Here is a 5,314-nt window from a genome sequence, read left to right on the forward strand (position 1 = left end):
CCCCTCACCTTGTGGCAGCTCGAATTCCTGGGGCCAAGCCAAGCCACCAAGCCTTGGGAAGTGGGACCAGCCTGCTACAATGATGGGGACGTTCTGGGCGGGAACGTGGTCTTCACAGAGGTGCCTGCAGTCATGACCTCGTGTGCAGGAGCGTTGGGCCCAGGGCGCTCACCCTGAGACCCCAGCAGCACGGGTTCGAACGTGCTTCTGCCTCGGCTGCTACACCCTCAGAGCAGGTCACACGTGAGGGACGGCGATACACGGGGAGCCGGGACTTGGTCCTTCCCGATGCTTCCTCCGCCCATTCCTGTGCCCAGAATCTAAGGAAAAAGACTTCGTTTCACAAGCGCCGACTCCCAGCTCCCAGGACCTGAGGGGGCAGGCAGGCAGCAGGAAGTGACCCAGCAGGCCGGCAGAGGGATGGGGATGAGGGGTCGCCACGGGGGAGAGCGGCTTCTGAGTGGACAGTCCTACCGTGGGCACGAAGGCAGGGCCGGGCAGGAGCCGGCGGAGGCTTCCAAAGTCACTCAGGCCCTGCGAGTCCAACTCAGCGGAGGGGCATGCGAGGTAACAGACCGCCCACTGGGGAGAGGAAAAGGCCCCGTTTCGCAACACGTTTGGGAAGCGCAGGGACACGGGGTAGCTGGCAGAGGCCACTGCTTTGGGAACCCCATGTCCAGGCTGCTATCCAGTGCCAAGGGCGTGCGGAGCCACAGGGAGGGGCTAACACACACCAGGGCTCTAAGACATGTACTAGAAAGCCTAGAAGTGCCCCAGCGCCGACCCGCTGCATCTCGTTCTACTGTGAACCCCCGAGGCCCAGTGCCTGGCTGGGATCGCTCCCGTTCATGGCTGCTCTGACCCTTCAAACGCCCACGCACACCCCATACGAAGGTCGGCGAGGGAGCACACGGGCCTCAGCCTGCAGGGGAAGCAGCCAGAACCCCTGGGCTTCCTGGCAGTGGAGGGCTCATGTGTTCATTCAGAACCTCAGCGGCCAGCACTGGCCCTGGGAGACTAGAACAGGACAACCAGCCCTGTCCTTGGCTTCAGGCCTAGTGACAAACACAAAGACCCAGCAACCACAAAGGGCTACGGGAGGGAAGTCACAGCGTGTCGGGGTGGGGGCGACAAGGAGTGCAAGGGGCTCCGGGAAGAGTCCGGTGTGGTCCAGCACAAAGCCGGGAGGCCAGCAAGGGAGGAGCTGGCCAGAGGGGAGGCCCCGAGGCTCAGAGGATCATAAGGGATTAGGATTTATCATGAATCTGACGGGAGGGTTTTGGGGAGGGTGTGTCATGACCTGATTTACAGTTTAACATGGACTCTGAGAGTAACAGAAAACAAAACCCCAAAAACCAGCAGTACCAAGGATTTGGAGAGAATGTGGAGTGTTAAGAACACTCACTCAGACCGGTCCATGGCCTCATAAAGGAGTCAGATCTCACGTGGAGAGCCGCAGCACGAATCCTAGTCCCAGCAGTTTGAGAAACACACTGGGCGTGTACGCACACGTGCCCAAATCCTGACAGGATGGAGAACTGGAGGGCAGATTTGGGTGTGCCCATGCCCCCCTGGGGGTGCCTTCTTCTTCCCTCTCTCTGGCAAGCAAACGCACCCTCCGGCAAGTTTAAAAAAAAAAAAAAAAAAAAAAACAGCAGCGGGAATGGAAATTGGCACAATGTTTTGGAAGATAATTTGCTATTACTTAATAAAGATAGACGTGAGAATATCCCAGTGGGCTTTTTAAAAAGGGAAATTAAAAATGATCTTTCTCATAGAAAACATGGTGTGGGAACAGAATCACAATCTAGAGAGGTTCCCCCCGCGGTCCTGGGTGACTTGTTCCGCGATTGCCCACATGCAGAGACACCCCCAGGCTGCTTTCCTCCTCAGGTCGGGGCGGGAACGGAGGGGCTCTCACGCCACTGGAAGGTGCCTGGAGTCACTGACAGTCAGTGGGTTCTGCCTGCACGTCATGCTAAGCCGATTTAAAGCTTAAGCTGAGCCCCCACAATGGGTGGAATTTAGCATTTCATTGTCTCCCCAAATCTCACTCAGAGGACTCTTGTCCCTACTTGAGATAATCCGTTTTTTGAGGTTAATTCCTGTATAACAAAATGCAGAAATCTTTCAGTGTGAAGCTTGGTGAACTTGTACCAATGCATACACCGCTGTCACCACCCAGTTTAAGGTACGGAACCTTTCTACACTTCCTGTGCTCCTCACCAGCCAACGCCCACAGCGCCACCACCTGACTGACTCCTGACACACGAAGTTGGGGACCCCGCTCTTGATCGTCACACGCACGTGCCATCAGGTGCCGGCGTGTGCCCGACTCCTTTCGCTCAGCGTCAAGGTTTGGAGGTGTCTTCATGCTGTTGTGCGTGTCTGTGGTTTGCTCTTTTCCTTCTAATTTGCTATAGGGGGCACATGCTCACCAGAGACAGAGACAGAGAGAACGTGACAAACCACCTCTGGGGGGTGGCCATGCCACAATCCCTTTTCCTCCATTTCCTCTCAGGATTTTGGGAACACGGGATCAGACAGAGAGAGAAAAGGAAAGTGAGAAAGCAAGCCACCAGGTCCAGGACTTGAACCATGGTCAGCCATGGGAGTCCAGTACCTTTAACCACCACACCACCTGCAGGCCCCCCAGTGTGATTTTCCAGCCACTGGATCTGGGACGCTCTCTCTGCATCTCCGGTGAGCCTACGTGCCCTCTAGCATGTTAAAAAAAAATAAAGAGGGAAGATGTAAGAAAGTAGAACGTGGGCGGGCTCCACGGCCTTATGGTTAAGGCAAACTGATCCCACGTGGCCAACTGTGACTGAGAAACACGCTGTGGGGGGCAGCACATGGCTGACTGCAGTTCAAGTCCTGGACCCGGTGGCTTGAAACTCACGCCAGATGCCTATGTTTGCGTCCCCAAGATCCCAGGAGGAGAATGGAGAAGGGACTGTGGCATGACCATCTCCCTGGGGGTATGATTTCTCACTTGCCCTCTCACTATCTCTGTTTCTCTCACACTGGGCATGTGTGCATATGTGCTGCAAATCCGCAGTGACAGGTGGAGGAGAAGGGACTGTGGTGTGATGATCCCCACAGGGGGTGCTTACTCATCTCCCTCTCCATCTCTCTCTCGGATCTTGAGAATATGCAACATCTAGCAAAAAAAAAAAAAGTAGAATGGAAGTTATGTTGGGAGGTATTTCAGAATGTGTGTACACTGATGTCAATGAATTGACAGACGGGGAGAATTTCATGACGCTGGAAAAGAGGATAGTTGAGAAGCAAAGTCTTTGAGTAGCAAGAAAGGATAGGATTGGGCCAACAGATGACATAGAGGTTAAAGCTGGATCTCGCATGGCCTACTGTGCGGTTCAGGCCCCAGATTCAGTGGCTTGAAAAACACACCTGGCGTGTTTAAGTGCATGCCCAAAATCTTGAGCGGAGAATGGAGGAGAAAGGATTATGGCATGACCTTCTTCTGGGGCGGGGGGGGAGGTGATTTCTCACTCTCCCTCTGTCTCTGGTGAGCATACACTCCCTATAGCAAAAATTAAAAACAAAACAACACAAAACAAAAACGGAAGGAAGAAAAGATGAAAGGAAGAATGGGATCGAGTGCCTACCTGGAGAAGGGCTACCTGAGGGATGGAGGCAGAGCAGAGCAGAGGTGCACAGTCAGGAGGTCTCTGTGGTTGAGGTGAAGATTTAGAGATCAGATATGAAATGACCCACTAAGAGAAGGGGAGCAGCTAAGAAAACTTGGTAGGTCGTAGGGTCATGAGATGTTTTTTTCTTTCTTAGAGATTTTTGCTACAGGGTACATGCGCTTGCCGGAGAGACAGAGAGACAGAAAGTGAGAAATCACTCCCCAGGGGAGGGGATGGCCACACTGTAATCCCTCCTCCTTTTTCCTGTTGGGATTTTGGGCACTTACGCACACACCTCACACCTAGCCTGAGTTTTAAGCCACCGGGTCTGGGACTTAAACCACTGTTGAGGGAGTCCAGCATAGTCCATTACGCCATCTGCTGGCCCCACGTGATGGCTTTTGTCTGTCTGTTTGCCAGAGGGCGAGTGCACTCACAGGAGAGAGAGGGAAAGTGAAAGAGCACCTCTCCCCCACAGAAAATGGACACACCACAACTCCTTCTGTTTCTCTCTCCTTTGACGATTTTGCACATGCGTGCACGTGCACCTGCCATGTTTTCAAGGTGAGATTCACACCACACAGTTGGCCATGTTGGGATCTGGCTCCCTAAACCATCAACATGGGGCCAGCCCAATACTATGGCCTTACAAGAAATTTAGGGCCACCATTCAACAATCATCCCTCGAATGGATGGTCCATCTCAAGAGGCTGAGGTTCAACAGAGGAACTGGCAGCCAGGATCCAGAAGGCAGAAGCAGCAAGGGCCTCGTAGGGTGGGTGGGGCTGTCTCTCTTGCCCCCTCCCCATTCTTCCGCCAAGCAAATGCGAGCTTTAGTTACTTCTGCTGGTTCAAGGAACCAATGAAAGCGCAAGGCAGGCCCTCACCAGCTCACAGATCCCGGCAGAAGGAAAAAAGAGGTGCCATGGCCCGAGGAGTCGAGTGCCCTGAAAGGAGGACAGCTAGGGCTGTTCTGGAGCTGGGACAGCTTCAGAGCCATTCTCAGCCACCTCCCAAGAGACGAGCCACCAAATTAAGCTAACGAAGCATCGCCTCAGACCAGCGGAGCTGAAGACAACCTTGTTGGGCCGAGATAAGGCACGGCACAAGGCACGGAGGACACGGGGCTGGGAGGAAGGGAAAAAGTCCCCTTTCCGCCCACGCACTCAGCCGAGGAGATGTCCCAGTGCCTGGTTCTGAAGGCATCAAACCACAGACCAGTACTCGAACTGCATAGTGCTCTAGGAATCTCTGAGCATGTTGAGGCTGGCCGCTTATTCTGCGTTCTCAGGAACCCCAGGACTAGCCACACGCGGTCGACCTGCAGAAGTGAAGATGCTTTGATGCCACGCCTGGCCTGACGGCTCCGCGTCCAGGGCCCCTTGCAGAGGTGCCTGCTGTTCCCACCCAGGCTTTTCCCGTAACAGGGGTACGACCGAGGAAAGGTCTTCTGTTCTCCAGATCCCTGTTACCTGGCCACCCAGCAAGTTCCCTGCTTTGTGAGTGAGGTAACAGCTAGCCCTGGCAGAAGGTACCCAGGGGCCAATCACTACCTCGAGGACGAGAACAGCCCCTCCTTACATACAACTCAAAACCCGGCCAGCCATGTCCCTGTATGTCTGAGAACTGGTGGCCTCACTTCTGCATGCATGACTAAC

At 54.3% G+C, this 5,314-nt stretch overlaps 1 protein-coding gene across 1 annotated transcript in view; it reads right to left on the reverse strand.

The window, feature by feature from the left end:
- Positions 1-592, reverse strand: part of ST3GAL2 (ST3 beta-galactoside alpha-2,3-sialyltransferase 2) — a gene marked incomplete in the record, with an annotated part of 20,143 nt that extends 19,551 nt beyond the window's left edge. Inside the window, 2 exon segments of the mRNA XM_027773510.1 lie at positions 173-320; positions 475-592.
- Between the last annotated feature and the right edge of the window lie 4,722 nt (positions 593-5,314).

The sequence above is a fragment of the Tupaia chinensis genome, unplaced genomic scaffold, assembly GCF_000334495.1.
Source record: "Tupaia chinensis unplaced genomic scaffold, TupChi_1.0 Scaffold000355_1, whole genome shotgun sequence".
Classification (NCBI taxonomy): Eukaryota; Metazoa; Chordata; class Mammalia; order Scandentia; family Tupaiidae; genus Tupaia; species Tupaia belangeri.